Source organism: Lemur catta, chromosome 4 (genome assembly GCF_020740605.2).
Source record: "Lemur catta isolate mLemCat1 chromosome 4, mLemCat1.pri, whole genome shotgun sequence".
In the NCBI taxonomy this organism is placed as follows: Eukaryota; Metazoa; Chordata; class Mammalia; order Primates; family Lemuridae; genus Lemur; species Lemur catta.
In genome coordinates, this window is record NC_059131.1 from 41,522,273 (window position 1) to 41,544,050 (window position 21,778).

Below are 21,778 nucleotides of genomic sequence, written 5' to 3' on the forward strand. Positions count from 1 at the left end.
CTCATTGTGCTTTTTATTTGCATTTTCCCCAGGTTGAGTATTTATATTATTGACCATTTGGGTTCCTTCTTCTGTGAAGTGCCCTTTCAGACTTTTGCCTGTTTTTCTTTTGGATTTTTTTGTTATTGATTTGTAGAAGTTCTATATGTAGATGTCTACTAATCCCTTGTGGATTATATGTGTTGCAAAAATTATCTCCTAGTTGTGGTTTTTTTTTTTAAAAAAAAAAAAAAACTCCATGGTTTCTTCTGATGATCAGTCATTTGTAATTTTAATAGAGTTATAACCAGTTTTTGTCCTTTGAGGTTTGTGAGAATCATTTTTATTATTGCAGAAAACTTTTCCTTAGTTTGGAAAGAACATTGGTTTTGGAGTTAAAACAGGTCTGGGACCAAATCCTAATGCTATAGTGTGCTAGCCATGTGGCTACAGCTAGGTACTAGTCTGGAGCTAGTTAAAAGAGCAGTTTTCTTATCAGAAAACTAGAAACAATATTACTTTCTCATACAGTTATTATGAGATAGTAGTGTACAGTGCAAGGTACATAGTAGGTGTTTAGTTGATAACAGTTTCATTCTTTTCTCTTGGGACTGCCTAAGCTATATGGACCTGATCCCTTTTGGTATGCTTTTTGAAAACTAAACATTTTTATGTCAAAAGAGTTATTAAACAGCTTATTCTTGCTTTTATTTTTTTAAAGGCTGTATTACCAATGAAATTTATATTTTGATTAACACAGTCTGTAAAGACCACTTATTGGAAACTATTAGTTTAGATCCTAGTTGTTAAAAAATATATAATTATATTTCTTGGTAAACAGCTCTTTTGACCATTAAGCATTTATACCATTAATGTTCTCCCGTTGCTGCTACTCTGAGAAGACTTTGCAATATTTTTTTTATTTGATAAATAATTATTGGATACATTCCCTCACCAGGACTTGAAGTTGTGATGGTGGTATGGGCTGGCTTAAAGTTGAATAAGAATTAGTTCCTGAATCCAAGGACTTACATACTCTAGTATACAGAATATGTTCTATATACTGTACCCAGAAAATAAAAGACGTTTTACTGACCCATGTGTGACTTTGGCAAACCGTTAACCCTCTGGTCTCAGATCTAATTTTATAAAATGAAAGACTTAAATGAAATCATAGTGGAGTTAAAACATGGCATGTAGCATCACTCGCTTCTCTTCCTGGCAGACACTGATAATCAATCATGGTACTCTTTCCACTGAGTGGAGAGAGAGCCTCAGTAACATTGTCAACACAGTGTTCTAGGCAATAACTATCAATTGATTGAATCTGGCACTCAGTTTTTAAGATCCTATACGCTTCTAAATTCTATGATTATAAGATATTTGAGTAACTTATCACGTAGATAATGTTCAGAATGCAGTGAAACAGGAAGAAACTAGAAGCAAGGAGGTAGGAGGGAGGAGATTATAGAGGTCCAGAAGTTAAGGGAGCAAGTTACAGTGGTGGCCAAGGGATGGAGAAGGAGGAGGGAGATGGGAGAAAGGGTGTGAAGGCCCAGTGCTGTGCCAATTAGTAAAGTGAGCAGATGGGAAGTGGATCTAGTGAGTGAGGAGCTAAGGCAATAAAGATTTCAAATCTAAATTATGACAAAGAGAATAGTTGATGATAAGGGAAATAGACAAGTCAAGGGCATGAATGGATATTTGGTTGGGAAGAAAATTAGTTTTGTTTTAAACATGTTGAGTTTGAACTTCCAGGGTAACCCTCAGTGGAGCTGGAGAGAGGTCATAGCTAGACAGGCTGATGGAGGCCTTGGGATGGAGAGGTCCCTGGCCTTAGCTTTAGGCTCTCCAGTTGTATGACCCCATCACTTCACTCACACCCTAAGTGATGTTAGGCAAACTGCTGAGACCTCTCTGTGTGCCTGGGCACCTTCACCTGTGAAATGGGGGTAATGAGAGTACCTATCACATAGGATTGCTGAAGCTAAATGAGATATTCAGTACCTATCACAATACATTTTAATGATTTTGAAATGTGGAATTTTTACATAGTTTGTCTCAATTTTATGTTTTCTTTCAAATAAGTAGCTTGATTGTTCAGAAAAGATACATTCCAGCAAATAATAATCATTTAGATAAATAATGCCAAGTTCAGTCTATATTAAACTTGTCCCTTATACATCATGTCAAAATAACAGGAAAGGAAAACCTGATTAATAAATACGTATTTTATAAACAAATAAGAAAACGTAAAACACTAGTATCTGGGGAAAGGATAGGAACAGATACTTCATAAAAGAAGAAATCAAGGAGGCCAATAACTCTATTAAGTATACGTAAGTACATTAAGTTTTCATTTACCCACCAGTATATGAAACACAAATTATAACAATAGATTAATTTTTCCACTTAAATTGGTGGATAGATAATGCTCTCTGGGCTGCTGTGAGACAGTAGTTCTGTATCACCTACTGGGAGAGTATTTGGATTAATACAGACTTAGTGGGAAACAGCTGAGTTATATGTGTAACAGAAACTTTAAGTGTTTATACCTTTTGAATTAAAATTCCACATGTAATTCTGTAACCTAAAGAAATAATTAAAAATAGGAACAGAAGCTTTTAAAGAAGGATTTTCTTAGCAATATTAATAGTGAAAAAGCAAAAATGTTATGAGACATAATCACATAAATTATGGCATAGCTACAGGGTGGAATTCAATATAGTGCTTAAAATAATGGTTTGGAAAATGCTAACAATATCATGTTCAGTGGAAATATCTGTATGCAAAGCTGCATAATGCAGTATAGTCCCAGCTTTGTATATGTTAAGTAAAAGATTGGAAGGAAATACATTAAAATGTTAATGGTTTGGTTTGAATGGTGGGTTGATGGGTGATTTCCTTTCTTGTATGAAAGGAAATTCCTATGACATAATGTTTCTCATTTTGAGTTTTGAAATATTTCACAATAGAATATAATAAATAATATAGTAGATATTCATGCCTGTCATTTTTTAATAGTCAAAAAAGCAATCAACACTTAAAAATTTTAATTTTAGAAAAGGAAAGAAAAAAGTAAATCTGGCCGATTATAGATCATTATTAAGGAATAGTTTAAAATTCCAAAAGATTGTCCTATCTTTCCTTCTCTGTATTTTTTTCTAAGAGCAGTGGTAAAATGACAGAGTCAGCATCTTAACAGTATAGGCCTGAGAGAAATTAGAGCATTCAAATTTATTGAAATGCTAACTTGATTCTCTACATTAATCTGGGTCAGCTTAAAAAGTGGGGAAGACCAGTGTTCTTTGGTATTTCCAATCTCCACACTTGAACGGAGAGAGCAGTGGAATTCTGTGACGTGACATGCTTGTTCTCAATTATGGAAGCCCAAACACTGCTGCTGGGAGCTAATTTTGTGACCATTAGACCATCATGTTTCATTGAAATTGGTAAGAAATGTAGATACAATTCCAAGTGAACATTTTAAAATAAAATCACTCTAGATTTAGATTTATTTAGAATGAATGGTTTCTTAGCATTTGGTAATACTGTAGGCTAAGATTGGGAGGAACTAATCTTAATGATATCCTTCCTTTTTTGTATGAAAAGGAATTCTTATACAATGCATATTATATATGATATATATATACAAATATGTGTATATCATACATATCTTTTATATGTGTGTGTATATATATACATATATCACATAAATGAGAGAGAGAAGTGTGTGTGATTGAGTAATCTCTACCATGAAGGAAAACAAAGGGCTATTTTAAGACTTTTTAAATGGGGAATTTTATAGAGACAATGTTCTGAAAGTGAGTCCCATGAATGAGTGAAGTTGTCCTTAGCTGATAGAGGATATGTTTGAGAGGAAATAGTACTTTTCTGTTTTATTGTCCAAGTCCTTAACTGCATTGAAACTTTGTAAAATGTAGCTTACAAAAATTAACTAATTTATTTCCATGAATTTTGCATTTTTTCTGCCATGAACTTTAAGTAAATGGTGTTTGAGGAGGCTTCCAGGATTAATTGTGCTTTGAGATATGAAAGTAAGATGCTGTCATTCCAAGATTGCTTTAAACTTGACCCTTGTTTAAAGGAGTCATAATTCCATTCTTAATAAACTCTCAACTGTGAGAGCAAACACCTAAATGATTTTTAGAACCGTTTGATAGCTCTAGAATCTAGAGTTCCCTGTCAGTTTGGATTTTTAATACACAAATTTGAAGACTCTAGTTAGGCAGTAAAATATGTATTAGAACATAACTATAGATATTTACCCAACTGATCAACAAGATGAACTTTAGAATGATATATAATATAGTAGAGTTTATTCTTTCAAAATATATGTGTTCATGCCGGGCGAGGTGGCTCACACCTGTAATCCTAGCACTCTGGGAGGCCGAGGCGGGTGGATCACTCAAGGTCAGGATTTCGAGACCAGCCTGAGCAAGAGTGAGACCCCGTCTCTACTAAAAATAGAAAGAAATTATCTGGCCAACTAAAATATATATATAAAAAAAATTAGCCGGGCATGGTGGCACATGCCTGTAGTCCCAGCTACTCGGGAGGCTGAGGCAGTAGGATCCCTTAAGCCCAGGAGTTTGAGGTTGCTGTGAGCTAGGCTGACGCCACAGCACTCACTCTAGCCCGGGCAACAAAGCGACACTCTGTCTCAAAAAAAAAAAAAAACAAAATATATGTGTTCAGTGTGTACTTTGTGTATTTAAATATGTTTATGCTCAGAAAGCTCATGAGCCTGTTAACAGCTATCTCTAGGTGATGGATTTCAGATTTCCATCTCTCCATATTTTCCAAATGTTGGGAAATACATAATAAACTCTTGCTCTTTATAAAAAATATCCTAATACACCAGAGCAAACCTCATTTTAGTTGGATAAAAATTAATCAATAAAATGATTAATCAGCTAAATGTACCCTCACATATACCTGTTCAAATTTTTTCTATCAGAACTTATAGAAAAGCAATATTAATAATGAACGTGTAAAGGACACTGAAATTTTCAAAAGCATTTTTCATTTCTTGTTTAAATGTGCATTTTGCTACAGCTTTAGCGTTTCATTACTTCCGTGGAGTCTGGGAAAAGATGTCGGAACCGGGCCACAAGGGAGCCTGACAAAAACATCGTGCAGGACATCAGCCTCTGATGGTTCCTGCCCTTGGCTGTGGGTGCAGTTTCTTGTTTCCCTGTCCTCCTGGGTGGCAGTTTCAGGGATAATTTTTGTTCTAATGTGTTTGCCTCAAGGCCAAATCTAAATGCTCTAGGGCTGCACATTTTTCTGGAATGTTCTTTACCAGCTGTACAGAGTCTTGGGGTGGGATAGACCCTTTTGGGGGGGAGGACCATTTTCCCTTTTATTTAAAGGGGAAGAAAACCCCAGATTCTTCTTTAAAACAATGCTTATTTATTTTGCTATATGGTATTTAAACATTTTCCACTGTATTTTTTAACCTGTAGCATAGTTGTGCTTTTTATATTGAATTACAATAACCTTAAAAGTTATTATAAAATAGTTTTTTTTTACCACTTTATAATCCCTGAATTTTTGGCAGTGTCTGCTAATATATACAGTTTATATGGGTTTTTTTGAATGGTTTATGAAGAATATATACCTTCATCAAGGCATAAATAAGCATAAAATCATTATAACAAAAATACAACAATATTTTTAAAAACATCTTTTTATTACCAAAATAATAGATGTTTATTGTAGGTCATACAGACAATAAAGATGAACACAAAGACCATGACCCCAGAAACATGCAGTTAGCGTTTTGGTGTTTTCCCTATAAGCTTTTTTTCCCCGTCTGTGCGTATTTCTTCACCTTACAAATATATAGTAATGGCGAATTCTTAAATCTTTGACTAAAGATGTAAGGTTTTAAAAGTTTATATAATCACATGATGATGTTTATCACTCTTACAGTTTATACATGTAGCATGGCAAAACATAAAATCTGATTACTGGTCATAGTTCCAACTGTCGCAGGAATACTGTCTGTTGCCCTGAGCTGTTTTAGAGGTAGGATATTAAAGAAAAATGGTGAACAAACAGACAATCCAAAATTTATTATAGATATTTCTTTTCTCATAAAAAGTCTTTTTCAGTGGAAAAATACCAGAAATTAAGTTCTCATTAGATAATGTGTGCTTTTTGTTTTGTTTTGAAAGGAATTCCCATCAGAGTTGCATTAATTCCCTTGAGAGAAATCTCCATATGCTTCAGACAACATCTGATTTTACTTTTGTCTTCAAGTTTCAGAGAGTCTTTGAAAGAGCTACCCCATAACGTGTAGCAAATGGAATGGACGTAGTTATTATAATCTTGGTTTTAAATGTAATAAATTTTACTGGGCCGGGTTTGGTTGTAACTATTGAAAGCATATACTAGAGCTCGGCTTTCTTGGGGTCTTTGTATTAGCTGAATTCTTTAAAATTCCATTTTTGGGTCTGTTTCAGGAAGAAAAAACAATACACATATTTGACTATGCAAGCCAGGTCTTTAAGCCCTAGGACATCAGATGGATGAAGGCCACTTGCTGGCACCTCTTTGTTGCCCTAATTCTGGTATTTGGCTTCTTTATGAGAAAGGTGCTAAAATGGCTTCCCCATGTGCTGAGGGCAAAGAGGGAGTAGGAAGAGGGGAGAAATACCTTTTCATTGGAAGAGAAAGAAAGCCCTTTCCAGCAGTTTTCATTAGGCACTTTGGGGTTGTTGTTAGTCTTGCCCAGAAGGAAAGTGACAAATGACCTTCTTCTTGGGTTTAAGCCAGTGATGGCTCCTTTCACAGTTTAGGGGAAAAATCTGAGCCGGGCTGGGTGGACTTACTTGCTCCCCAGAAGGGATTCTTCTGAAACTCCCAACGTGATGGGAATCATTCTATTTGCAGGCGTCCAAAACCCCTCAAGGGAAATGCTTGATGGTTATTGTGCCTGGGCTGTCTGCAGCCTGGGGTAGGGTTCTCAACCTGACCTCCAGGCAGCTGCAAATGTTGGGTCTTGACACTTGGGACAGCAGTGAGCACAGGCAGTGCCCAGAGTGGTCCCAGTGGCCCAGGTTAAGGGAGGGCAGGGCTCTGGAATGTAGCCTTAGTCGGACCTCTGAGCCGATGAGAATACCTGTCACTATTTTGGGAGGTGAGTTGTGGTCGAGTTATCAGTCAGGTGACTTCTCTGAAGGGGCCTGGTTCTTCTCACAGTGAGGTTGACAACTCTATGCTGCTAGCTGTCCTTAAATACCCAACTTATCTCCCTGGGCTGCGGAAGCACCTAGATCCCTGAGCTGAGATTTGCATGCCATTTGGGAAGGAAAGAAACCGGTGAGCATCTTGTGTTTTATTCTTTGTTTAAAGGTAGGGTTTTTTTGTTTGTTTGTTTGCTTTTTTTTTTTTCCACTGGACCCTCCTTTCAAAAAATGTTTGCTTGTTTTTAAATCAACACCCACTGTGAAAGGAATTCCTAACTTTCCCTGATAATCAGGGTGATTTCTCATTTTGAAACACTTACTTTGCTTTTGAAGCGTGTGTTCCTGACACTAAGAACACCAGCTTTCATCGTAGTTCTAAAAATCTTGTTTGCTTCATAAAAGGTAAAAGTTTAATTAGGGAGCAGACTAATTTATTGTCTTGATCGAGAGGAAAACTATTCCTGTCTGTCAGTTGAATTTTTCTATACATATCCAGCTCTGAAGAATTATTTTGTTAGTATTTTTAATTATTTTGTTAGTATTTTTTATCCTTAATTATAGCATTTTTTATTCTTAATTATAGCATGTATTTCTGCTGAGCTATACACTCTTATGAAAGGAAACTTTTGTTCACGTGAAATAAATATATCTTTAGTGGGTCATATGTGAGAACTGCTACTCAGTCTTCTTGACTTTTAAAGTCAATGGATATTTAATGTGAAGAGGGTATTAATAGCTGGCCTGTCGCTGGAATGTTGTACAGCTGTGCCGAGCGTGAGGCTCAAATGTGCTAATTAAATATGTTTTTTAGCAAGAACGGAATGTAGCAGCTTGTGGTTATCCATTCCAGTTTGTTTCTGAAGAGCACTTTTTTTGTTTTTTCCAAATATTAACAGAGAGTATGCTGACTTTTAGAAAATGTATTGCTATGTTAAATTGTTCTTTTCATGGAGTTAATGGGGCTCATCAAATACCGAGATTATCCTTTAAAATACAGCCAATTAATAATCTGCTTCAAAATGTAGGCAGTGGTGGCCTGTCTAGGGTTTAGCATCTATAGTTAGGGTGTCCCTTTTTTGAGATTTGATCTTGCTTTTTCCCATCGATATCAGTTCTTCCTTAGTTGCTAAGTACTTAACCTTTCTTTGAGCAGTAAGGCACAACATTTCTCCCCAGTTTGAGCAGTATTGTATTTGTTTTGGGGACCAACATGAGTTGGATCTTTTAGACTAAGCTGCAGTCACAGAGATGGTGGTCTGATTTTTTTTTCTTTAGTCAAAGCTTGTACAGAGTGACCTGATGGGAATAAATGGCAGGTTGGTTGTGTAATGTGGCAACATTTTACTTGGTGTGTCTTTAGAGATAAGTGGGACGTGATTCCAGTAAGGCTGTGCATAAAAAGTTGGAATGTGTTGGAGAACTGCCAAAAGATTGGGAGCAAGCAGTGCGACAAGCACTAATGCAGCCTTGGCCTGCCTTAAAATAGCTGCAGGTTAACAAAATATCTCGAAACTTGTCATTTCACTTAAAATTGCTCCTCTGAATGTATTACCAAGAAATGGAGATGATTGCTTTCCTCTTTATTTTAACGGTTTATTTTTATTTTTTTTGTTCCAACAGTCTTAAGAAATCTTATGAGCATACGTAGAAAGATAATTCTCCATAACATCTTATCTTGAATGGTTTTACTGAACTAATCAGGAACACATTATCCCAAACTTCACTTGTGGTTCCTCTGCCCCACTCACTGCAAGATACATAGTTTTTGTGGTGTGAATAAAAATTGGGGCCCTGAAGGTTTTATAAATATAAAGTCCTATATTTTATATGTTTGATAGGCATTTGAATATGAGTTATTGATATTCGAACACTAAAACATTTGTAGAGGCAAAGTCAGAGAGGCATCAGTTATTGTACTGTGGAATCTTGTCCTAGCTGAATCACTTTCAGGGCTTGATTCTTGTTCGTAATTGATTAACTTTATAACTGTAGTCTCTCACTTTTTTCAATAGAAAGGCTTGTTTTTTAAGTCAGTGGTAAAAATGAAGGGGGCTGGGGGAAGTGGTCTTTGGGATGGTCCTACACAAGTGTGAGCCTGATGGTGTGATGATCAGGGTGGAGTGGGGGTGGCTGGGTCGGGATGGAGGCTGCCTGTAGGGCTAATCTAAATAGCCAGTTGTTTGGGTGCTCTGACGATGAAGTCTTCAAAAATGCAATATTTGGGTTAATGAATGAAAGTAAAATAAGAACTGAGAAAGGATTTATATGTTAAATAGTACATGAAAACAGTGAGTTAGCTTTGAGAGACTAATATAAACGAAGTTCCTATTACTTAAGGATTTCTTCAAAGATGATATTAACTGATACCTTAATTACCCCATAACTTAAAGTCCATTAGAAATTAGATTTATATTCATTGCAATAATTTTGCAGCTCTTTAGAATATCCTGCAAATGGCTTTGTTTCTTTCATATTATTGTCTTCATATTTATAATAAGTCCTGAATTTTGCTTTGTCACTTTCAGTATTTTATATATATTTCAGAGGTCGTCTCTTTGTATAGAAACATTATTTCTGGCTCTCTGTGTCTTATACAGAGATTTATAGTTTATGATTATTATACCTTTTGGTCAATAGAGTTGAGGTTATTTTAGGTATGTTTTTAGGATATGTAAAAACTATGTGTTTTTACAACATGGAAAAATATTTTGTGGAAAATATGTGAAGATAGCTTCTTTAGATGTAGTGATCTTTTCATTTTTAGATGGTAAATGAATTCTATGTGATATTGTTGACATGTTGGAAAATGTCTTTGTTGAGCCTATAACTTCTAAATGTTTTATTCTGTTTTTGCCTTTCCCTTCTTTTACATATGCCCTCTGTTTTTTTAAACATGTTTGGATAACCAAACTGGTAAATTGAGTTCAGGAGATGTGAGCTGCAATCCATCATTTCCCTTTTACTTAGCATACCATTATCTGATTTGCTTATGTGAAATTATCTTTTGGATAGTTTTTACCTCAAACCATCCATTGATTTAAGGCATACATTTTAAGCTTGCAAGAGAGTTCAGTTGTTCACTATAAGATGAGCGGGCAAAAAGTTAAATATTTGAATATCCCTTTTCTGGATTATTGTCTAAATTAGAAAAACATTTATTTTTAATTTTTCACATGCATATTGACTATTATCTCTCCTCATCTGTATGCCTTATTGGCACAAGCTTATAGGACTAGGAACAAATAAGCTTAGCATTTGAAATATTCCAGACAAAAATTTATGGAATTTGCTTATGTATGTTGGCGGATGCACAGAACAGACCCAGGTTTTAATTGGCTCTTTGTGCAGAATGAAGGCAGATGGGAACATTACCAAAATCTGCTGCAGATGGCAGCAGGGTGGACAGGTGAGGACCACATGGAAGTTCATACCACTGGTAGGTGGAGAATGAGTTGGTTTAAGAAATGCTAGTGTTGCACGCGGTGGCTCAGGCCTGTAATCCTAGCACTCTGGGAAGCCGATGCAGGAGGATTGCTAGAGCTCAGGAGTTCAAGACCCGCCTGAGCAAGAGTGAGACCCCCCTCCCCCCCCACTAAAAATAGAAAAATTAGCCCGGAATTGTGGCATGCACCTGTAGTCCCAGCTACTTGGGAGGCTGAGGCAGGAGGATCACTTGAGCCCAGGAGTTTGAAGTTGCTGTGAGCTATGATGATGCCACTGCACTCTACCCAGGGTGACAGTGTAAGACTCTGTCTCAAAAAAAAAAAAAAAAAGCTAGCCATTTTAGATGTTTCTGCAGCTGTCAGCTAGCTGGAAATAAATTGAACTTTTGGAATGGTAAGAGTTTTGCTGTCTGAGTAGGCTTAAATAATAGTGCTTCAGATGTATAAAGATGTCTATTGTAATATTATTATCATAAAAGATACTGGTAATAGCCAAAATGCTCATCTCTGGTAAGTTAGAGGATGGAATATTATGGAGGCAGTGCAGTGTGAGTGCTGACCCTGGAGCCGTGCTGCTTGGGTCTGAATCCTGAGTCCGCCATGAACTCAACTTTATGACCTTGGGCAAGTCATTAACTCTTCTCTGTTTCAGTTTCCTCTTTAGTACAGATGATACACGGTTATTGTGAGGATTAAGTAAGTTAATATAAGTGGTTAGACTAATGCCTGGCAAATACATATATATTCATTATTACTATATTAACCAAAACATTATTAGTTTTTGGAAACCTTCTAATGACATGAGAAGGTTTTTAACATAGAGGAAGAAAACAGAACACGAGATTATATAAACGGTATGATCTCAACTATGTAGAAAAATATACAAAGAAAAGGAGATGAGGAAATATTCCAAATGTTAAGGTTTTTGTAGGGGAGGAGCATGGGTGGTATTACTTGTGATTTTTGTTTTTGTCTCAGAGCTTTTCTGTACTTTCTAGTGTTCTACAATAAGCACGTTACTTTTATAATTCGAAAAAGTAAACTTTGTTTTGAAAAGTACATGTATCCTTTGCAGTTTGTTAATTATAAGAACAGTTTGCCTCCTTTTGATTCTACAATGCTCTCACATTCTTACAAAGTGCTTCAGAGAAATGAAACTCAAAACTGTTTTTAAAAAATAATAAATAATTTAGATTTTTTTCACTAATTCAGACAGATGGTGCAGTGAAAGGAATACAGGCATAGTCACATGACTGCCATTTATTAGCAGTATGAATTCAGACAAATTATGTAATAGAGTTTTCATTTTGTCATTTAAGAAGGAGGTGATACTAATGATTATCATCTACCAGTTATCACAGTGTCAAGATTAAATGCAGCCATCTGTATGCATCATTTCCAGTGTCTGGAACATGATAGGGACCCATTAAGTGATGCTTCTACCCTCACCACATACCCTACCTCTACAAGCAAACTTCAAACAAAATTTGATCACTTCAAATTAGTCCATACTGTGTTGTTTAGTTTTAACTCACTGATGTGTAGTTCTTGACCATAGTAATTCCATAGACCAAAATGGCCTCCTTCTTAAAGATTCTTTTTTTTTTTTTTGAGACAGAGCCTTGCTCTGTTGCCCTGGCTAGAGTGCAGTGGTGTCATCATAGCTCACCGCAACCTCAAACTCCTGGGCTCAAGTGATCCTCCTGCTTCAGCCTCCCAAATAGCTGGGACTATAGGCGCATGCGACTGTGCCTGGCTAATTTTTTCTATTTTTAAGTCCTGCCTTGGCTCCCAGAGTGTCAGGATTACAAGGCATGAGCTAATGCACCCAGCCAAAGATTCATTCTTGTTGTATGCTTAATTTACCATCTGTCTCCCTATCTGCCACATATCTCTATATTTTGTCACTTCCAGTCAATATATATAGGTTTATTTAAGAAAAATTCCCTTCAATAGTGTATTAGGCAGGTTAGGCTAGTGCTGCAGTAACAGACATCTCCAAAATCTCAGTGGCTCAAAACTCACAGAAGCATATCCCCCACTCATGTTATATGTCTGCCATATGATGGCAGGAGCTCTGCCATTCTCACTCAAGGATGCTGGCTGATGGGTTATATACAGGCCATTGACTAGAACTAGTCAAATGCCCCGCCCAACTGCAAGGGAAGCAGACAAGAGTAATCCTCCCCTATGACAAGCAAGAGAAGAGATATGGGTGATTATAAGAAGTTTCTAACTATACATAGATAACATGCAGATAATATGGTGTAATCCAGCACTTCCCGTCAGCTTCTTTGAAGCACCAGCTTTGTGGTATGTTAACGTGTTGTTTATAAAGGACATTTCCTGGTCAAATAAACTTAGGGAATACTGGGTTAAGTAAAATGCAATAGGCTTCTTTAGTAAAGGACTACTCAGAGCCATTATATGATATTAGGCATTTGAGAAGGGAAGACTAACGTGTGGCGTTTCCCAGATTTACTTGACCTTGGAATTCTTTTCTTATTTTTCATAGCTTCTTTTGAGTGTAAGGTTTCACAGAATATGCTTTGGAATACCTTAATCTAGTTTGTTCTCATGCAAAACAAAAATATTAGAATTGAATTTTAATTATTACTTACATTAGGAAGAAGCTTTTTTAAATTATTTGTTAGAAGAGTTGACTATTTGGAGTCTGACTTCTACTATTAAAAATCAAATTACAGGCAGTATTTTTACAATTTTGTGATTATTCATTACATGCCAGTGTTGAATCCATAAGATTTTTTCTTCATTTAGTTGCTCTTGTGTTCTAAACTTACTGTTGAAAAGAGAAAGGTAAATAAACCTTGACCACATATCTTAGTGGTTATAAAAAAATTAAATTGGTTTGAACAGATGGGCCAAACACATATAGAATTTTTTATTGGCTTTGACAGTTTTCTTAGTTCTCTCTGACTTTCTATAACTAATTTTCTAGAAGTTTTGAAATGAGACACTGCTGAAATGAGGGTTTTGTTAAGAAGCAGAGAGACAACTTTTGTTAAGAAGTATTATTTCTCTACCAGAAGACTTTGGATTTAAACACAGTGTTTGTTGCCAGGGGTTTTATGTCTGCATATGTAACAAATCTCACTATGGAAGTTTTCACTTAAATGTGGCTGTAACTTCATGTAATAAACTTTAGGTAAGAAGGAACTCCCCTGTTTTATAACCATAAATAGGTGAACCTTATAATGACTAACTCCCCAGACTTGTGAATCTGGGGAGTTAATAAGGCATGACCTTATTTTTTTTTTTAAATGATGAAGTCAGTTTCTGTTAGAAATCACATGAAATCCAGGCTGAGAATTCAGTTTTCATTTTCTGTTTTGTTTGCTCCTTGCCTTTGTGAGTGAACAGGTGTGAAGGGCGATTGCTGTCTCGTGACAGGAAACACACTTTTAAAGCTCTGGGTTACCTCAGCAACCCCATCCCACCCCTTTCCCACTGCCGTTAATTACAGTCAGGACTGACTGGTAATGGACCTGCCTTTTGAAGGTAACTTGGGAAAATTTGAAGCAGAGAAAACCTTCTTTAGAGCCACCATTCTCACCCTTATCCTTTCTGTTGATTTTAGTATCGTTGTGGAAAAATCGTGCACGACCCATCGCAAAAACAAGCCTTAAAAAACATTTTTCACGTGGCCTGGGGCTGACAGGAATGAAGCTGAATATATCAAGGGATATTACAAACATGGGAACCCTCACTGATTACCACAGAGCTGCCCCCAAGCCTGGTCCCATAGCAGGTCTTCCTAGGAGAACAAGATTTCCCCCTCCTGTGAGAGGGCTGGTGTTTGCCGCCCTCAGGCGCTTGTGTCAGGTTTCCGCAGTGTAGCCTTGGTTTAGTAGGTCTGTGTGTGAGAGGGGATTTCCTCACCTGTGGGGCCCTGGAGTGGGTCTCCTGGTGGACCACCCTTGTGGGCCAGTTAGGAAGCCAGCTGTTAGGAAGTTTTGTGGGAGACATTGCAGGCTGCAGCTCGTGGTCAGAAAGATTGTAGAGAATACACAGACTTGGAAGTTTCAGGAATGGGCAGGACTCTAGGTCTTAGTACATCCACATTATTATATCAAGGAGAAGACTAAAGTTCAGAAAGGCTCGGTGAAGTCACACAGCCTCACACAAGTGTGCGGGCTGAAACTATCGCTGTTAAGTCAGTGACAGTTATTCTGAACCATCTACAGATGTATGGAAATACTCAGTGTCCTTCAGACCATTTCCGAAGTGCTGAACCTTGAAAGACATCTTATCTCCGCTTCTTGGGACCACTTGTGATGCATTTTAAAATTATATAGATGAAGTAAGCCTACAAGCTTATGCTCATGTTTGCTGTTTTCGTGTTGTCAAATTAGCATTAATGGTTCAACATTTTCTGGGAAAATAGAAAATCTTTTGAAAATATGTAATACCAAAGGTAAAAAATATATACATTATATGTTATAAAAATATAATATATATACATTAGGGAAAGAAGAAGAGCCCATTGTGTATGGAACTAAAAGTCAGCACATACCACATGTCCACCTTTGTCTTAATAAAAATAGCAGACTGTGTGCCCTGGCTGCCCCAGCCAGGCTGAAGGAAGGTTGAAGGTCATTCCAAAATAGAAAAAGATCTGGTTAAATATTTGACCAGATTTTTTTTTTTTTTTGAGGTAAGGTCTTGCTCTTTCACCCAGGCTAGAGTGCAGTGATGTCTTCATAGCTCACTGCAACCTCAAACTCCTGGGCTGAAGCAATCCTCCTGCCTCAGCCTCCTGAGTAGCTGGGACTACAGGCACATACCACCATACCTGGCTAATTTTTCTATTTTTTATAGAGATGGGGTCTCGTGCTTGTCAGGCTGGTCTAGAACTCCTGGCCTCAAACAATCCACCAGCTCAGCCTCCCAAAGTGCTAGGATTATAGGCATGAGCCACTGAGCCCAGCCTGACCGGATACTTTGATAAGTTGAACATGTTTAAAAATTTGCAGACCTGGGATGTTGATGGAGGCTGTTTGAGGAAACTTCTCTGCCCACAGATGATTTATGCTGTGTATTATCAATGATTTAAAGGTGGATAAAAGATAGTTCTGAAAAACATGACCCTCACCTACCACCACCGCCCCCCCCCAACTGATTTGTAACCATGTAAGAAATTTAGGGTATGATGGGTAAAAGTAAAAGAAAGAATCCCATCCTCCCCATCCTCTTCCATGGAAGGTTAAGACCTGGGAGAGGGAGCATCTTGCAGTGGTTGACTTCTGTTTCCGGAGCCACGCTGCCTGACTGGAACCCTGCCTCTGCTAGTTACTGACTGTGGTGTTTGGTAGGTGACCATATAATTTAATAATTTAAACTGAATAATTTCTGATAGTGAAAGAGGACACTTTTAATAATTGTATCAGGACAACAAGCATAAACTAGGACTATGAGGCAAATCAGGTGACACAGTCACCTAATCTTACCAAGTTACCTAATCTTAGTGTCTCAGATTCTTTACATTGTGAAATGGGCATGATGATAGTACTCACTTCCTACGTTGTTAGGATTTAAGGCAGTAAAACATTTAAAGTTTTGAAATGTTATTTGATACGTAACTGTTCAGTAGATTTAGCTATTTAAAGAAATTATTGAGGATACTTAATTCATGTAGTAACCACTTATATATTCATTTTACTTTCTATTATCTTCATATTATTTCTCCAAAGCAAATTTTGCTGGAACTCCTAGACTCAAGCCATCTTCCCTCCAAACTAGACCTCCTTCCTGTCTCTTTCAAAAGTTGGATTTTCCCCAGCATAGTGATAATGTGAGGTTGCCAGATTTAGGAGAAACAAAACAAAACAAAGAAACCAGAATGCCCATTTAAATTTGAATTTCAGATACACAACATATCTTTTTTAATATGTCTTATGCAGTATTTGTGACATACTTATACTAAAAATTCATTGTTTATCTGAAATTCAGCTTTAATTTGATGTGTGGTATTTATCTGACAATTCGTGTTATAAAGTCTAAGAAGAATTTTTACTCTAGTTGATATAACACACGTTCAGATGTACATAAAATGTGTAGTCCAGATCCTATTATAAATATTGTGTTAACTTTTTAAAAAATCCATGTTATCCACCCTCCATTGAGGTGGCTGGCTAGTTGAGAAGTTGTTACTGAGTAGCCACTGCTGGTGCCCACTAAGGCCAAGATGAAAACAAATTCAGTCTGATTTGCCACAGCCGCAGGGATTACATTTGCTGAGTGAGAACTTCTTGGCTGTGAGTGTGGATGGACTTCAGCCAGCTCTTTCTCCTTGGAGGGGGGAGTCCATTGGTTAAGGTGACTTATTGAAGCTCTGGCCAACTCCTAGAGTTCTCAGTTTCATGACTGAATTACTTTAGTAATAATTTGTGGAGGGGGGGCTTAACTTGGGGTCATTTATATTTCACTGGTCATTAAAGAGGGAATAACTTCTATTGTCATTAAGAGTGATATTCAGCCAGGCAGGGTGGCACATGCCTGCAGCCATAGCTACTCGGGAGGCTGAGGTGGGAGGGTCACTGGAGCCCTAGAGTTTGAGGTCAGCCTGGGCAGTATAGTGAGATTCCCATCTCTAAATAATTGTCATTATCATCATAGAATTGAAGAACAGATTATAAAAAAAAGAGTGACCTTCAAGTACTCTTCCCATTAAAATCTCTTCTTTCTGTTTTTGACTTTCAGTAGCGCTGCCTAGAAACTGCTGGTGAGCTTTTTGCCTCCGCTTTGGAACTCTGTCAGCAGACAACCTGAAGGGCACTGCATGCCTTTGGGAGATGCTGATTGGAAGATTAGAGGCTGCAGAAACCTGAGTGTCTATTTGCATTTTTTAAACTGTGGGTATGATGCCTCTGTTAAGCCAGGTCTCTGAGAAAAAGCTTTACCAGGTTAATAATACACTTGGGGAAATTAGAAATGGCAAGTGAAGGTTAAGATTGTGCTTTCTGGAGAAGAGTGAACCAGAGAAAATGGATTTGGGACCAATACTGGCTTTTAAATTGCTGCCATTTTAAAAGTTTAATGTACCCAGTGAAAAGGTGCAGGTTTCAGATTATCTTTTGAAGAAAAATGCACAGTGCTGAGAGCTTACTAATAGGGACAGATAGTGTGTGGGTGGGTTAGCCAAGGGGAAGAAATCCAGTTAGAGCTGTTTGTTCAAAGTACTAGATTTAGAGATGAATTTTGTTGTTAACTGGTGCTGCCCAGAAATTGAATTATTTGTATATGAAGACTCATGCTAGCTAGACTTTTGATACTGATAGTTATTTGAAAAACCTCTTTTCCTACTTTTACTTTTTCTGAGCTGTCTCTTTTTCTCATTTCCCTTGAGTGGCCCGTTCCATTTGGACATGATTTTGGTCCTGGTAAGCCTGAGGTTTGTCGTAGTGTCATAGGATTGCACAGTGGTGGAATATTTGGCCTCATTGTTCGGCTTTGTGTTTGCAAGTGTCTGGTTGGATAGGGATTGGCTATTAATGGTAGAAATTTTCACATTTTAGAGCAGTGAATTTCAACTTTGGCAGCACATTGGCATCCCCCAAGGAGCCTTAGAAAATGCAGATGTCTGAGTCCCACCCCCAGAGAATCTGATTTAATTGTCTGGGGTGCAAATTGGACACTGGGACTTGCGAGAAGTCCGCAGGTGATTCTAGGGTACAGCCAAGCTTGCACATTATCCTCTGGTCTGCCCCTAGAATGATGGCTCCAGCCATGCTGTCCACTAGGGAAGCCTCAAGCACCAGCTGGTTATGGACATTTATATCAATTAAAGTTAAATAAACCCAACCTTCAGTTCCTCAGTTGCACTAGCCATGTTTCAAGTGATCAGCAGCCACACATGGCTCGTGGCTATCGTACTGGATAGTACAGATATAGAATGTTTCCATCACAGCAGACAGTTCTGTTGGCCAGCCAAGATCTAGGTTGTCTGTAGGGTGTCAACAGAGCAAGGGAGGAGCCATGGACATTTGAGAAGTCTGACACAGGAAGGGCAGGCCTGGAATAGAGCTAACCCAACAGGACTTGCCAGTACTGAGTTACTGCATACTTTTTTAAGCAGCCTTTTTCTCAATGGTCTTTTGGCACCAGAAGCCCTGCAGCAGTTGGTGCAATGGATTATGTGTCACATTTTACAGAGAGGCCTGGTTTAAGGCAGGCTGGCCTGAGGGCAGGCAAATGTGAACCTGAGGAGGCAGGGCCAGGGAAGAGAGAATGCAGCTTTATTCCTTCAGAGCTGAGGAATGCCCTTTAAGGGACTGAAGCCTGAGTGTTTCAGGTAAGACTGGGTGAGACAGATTTTATCCCTGCTGTTGGCAAGAGACTCGCTGCAGTTGTTTGTCTCTCCTGGCCCGTCTCTACTGCGTGGGAGACAAGGACAGTGGTAGCACATATTTCCAGTGAAATAAAGCCCCCTTGTGGCACCTTCCCCCATGTGAGGGGCTGGGGCACTGAGGGATTGAGAATAGGATCAAACCTAAATCATGTTTATTGAGACAAGGGTAGGGCCATGGAAAAGAGAAAGGTTAAAGGACCAATGAAGTATGCTAAAGGATGTGGGTTTGCTAAGTGATAGCTCCCTCAGGCAGGTCCTCTTTGGAGAATCTGCCTCCTGCAGGAGGAGGAGGAGGAGGAGGAGGAAACCCTTCTGTAGCGAGGCTGTCTTGAGGCCAGCAGTCTGGTCTGTGCCATCCAGGCTCTCTGCTATACCTCCTTCTCTTTTGCAGTTGGCTGGACTTGAGCACCTCCCCAGGAACAAGTTTCTGTTGCGTTCTCTGAGCCCACCACAAGGAAAATGCCAAGTGTTCTTGGGCACCGGCAGGGGGTAGGAAGGGCTCTGAGAATGCATGAGTCAAATGCATGCAGGTGGTTTAGGGGTGCCAGTCCCAGGCTTCATAGGGCCTGTGAGTCACGTGAGAGAGCTGTCCCTGTGTGTTTTGTCATCATCAGCTGTTAATCCAGGGTGAAATGTAGGTGCCCATCACAGATCTCATTTCCTCACTTTGCTGTGCTTGTTGGATGAGGGATTTTGACAGCGTTGTGTCCACCTATCTGCATTGGTGAGTACTAACGGCACAGTGCTGAAGGCCTTCCCCTAGGAATAAGTGATCAGGACCCCCCTAGGACTTTCATATGCTTAGGAATTGTGTTTATTTTCTTCCCACTCACTTCAACGCTGCTTTTGACTGCTAGAAGAGAAGAGATATGCTTTCCTTCCCTTCCCATTGTCAGTAATTTTTAGACTCTTTGTTAACATTCATCTGCTAGTTTGAATTACTGCAGCACTTTTATTTTGCCTGGTTTTGTGTATTCTCTTTCCTCAAGCTCAGAGAGCTAGGTGGGAAATGTTAACTTCTAAAAACAGGTAAATGGAAGATTGAAAAGACCAAAACAATATGCTAAAAGGAAAACAAGCATTGATTAGTTAATGCCTTTTGCAGTAGAGAGCCATCCCAGTAGCTCTTCAGGGTGCTGCTGGTCCTCTATGCTTATGGATTTCTGAGGCATTTATAGAATTGAAATTTTATTTTATTATTTTTTATTTCAGAATATTACAGGGGTACAAATGTTTTGGTACATGAACTGCTTTTATATAATTTTGAGTCAAAGTTATAAGTGTGTCCATCATCCAGATAGTATGCATTGTACCCATTAGGTGTGAGTTTACCCCTGACCTGCTTGATTTCCATTAAATTTTACTACCAAATGTGCACATTAGTGTTGATCAGTTAGTTCCAATTTAGTAGTGAGTACATGTATTTGTTTTTCCATTCTTGCAATACATCACTTAAGAGGATGGTCTCCAGTTCCATCCAGGTTGTTACAAAATGTATCAGTTCACTATTTTTTTTTTGGCTGAGTAGAACTCCATGGTATACATATACCACATTTTATTAATCCACTTATGTATTGATGGGCACTTGGGTTGTTTCCACATCTTTGCAGTTGTGAATTTTGCTGTTATAAACATTCAAGTACAAGTGTGTTTAGAATTGAATTTTAAAGGGTAAGTAGAAAACTTACCTCCAAGTCCTTGAAAATAGGCGTTCTAAAGTGCTATCTTTCAGTTCTTAGTATAGTGTACAGAGAAATCTTTTAGAAACAAAAAGACCCAAGTTCTTGGCAGTGAGATTAAAGTGCAGTGAAAACCAAAGGATGAGGTGGCACTTTAGCCATCGTGTTGTTTGGTGGTTCCCAGACTTTTAAAAACATTACGGGTTCTGGGTGCTATGTCACATCCCTATTGAATAAGAATTTCTAGGCACTAGGTCCAGGAATCTGTATTTTGAAATTCCTAGGTGATTTTAGTGGGCAGCCAAGTTTGGGACCCACTGGCCTTATCCTCATGCCTCAATTTTCACATGAGGAAACAGGACTAGGGAGGTGAACTGATTTCCTTGCAGTTAAAGGCAGCCAGTGGTAAGACTAGACGAGGGACCTTTCTAAGGTCCTTTGCACCCCTGAGAGTCAATGACTCTCCGGTTTCACCTAAGACTGTTGTGATGTCTGACTCATACTGTAGTCTTCTTCCTAAAACGCATTTCTTTTCATTTGATTTATTTATTTATTTTGGCAGCGTGTTGAATTCTGCTCCAGTTTCATTCCCCTGGTGCTATTTCTTGCTTCATTATAAAGGGTGGTGTGTCATAGGTCCTGCGTGGTCACACAAGCTGGGTGTAAGCTTTGAGGATGATCTCTGGGACCCTTTTTCTCAGATTTCAGTGTTGTGCATTATCTCATCCTGGTGGCTTCTTTGTGATTTACTCCCCTCCTCCCCTCACCATTAAAAAAAAAAAAAAGTCCTATCTCTTGATATATTTTTGGCTGCAGAATAACTCCAGATGGTACATTTTGTATAGGGGAAAAAAATAACAGAATTTTTCACACTTTTTTGTGAATTATTTTTCTACTTTCAATTTTAATGAAGTTGTTAATCTTATAAAGGACTCATTTTGTAAAGAGACTAATTTGAACAAACATACTTGTATACAATATTTAATTTTCATGGCAAAAATTAAGAGTATTGTTATACTACCATTATAGGCTAAAATAATCTCATTTTCTAAAAATAGAAAATTAAGAAAAAGAACTTTAAATGGTTGAGTT

General features: G+C 38.1%; 1 protein-coding gene across 4 annotated transcripts in view; it reads left to right on the forward strand.

The window, feature by feature from the left end:
* SPTBN1 (spectrin beta, non-erythrocytic 1) overlaps positions 1–21,778 on the forward strand; it is a 192,086-nt gene that overhangs the window by 5,062 nt on the left and 165,246 nt on the right. The window contains exon 1 of one of the 4 annotated variants that reach the window (XM_045549605.1): positions 7,287–7,329. The exons of the other annotated variants lie outside the window; for them this stretch is intronic. The gene's annotated coding sequence lies outside the window, so the exon portion shown is untranslated. Of the gene's footprint in view, positions 1–7,286; positions 7,330–21,778 lie in introns of those variants that run through there. 4 annotated transcript variants of the gene reach the window in all.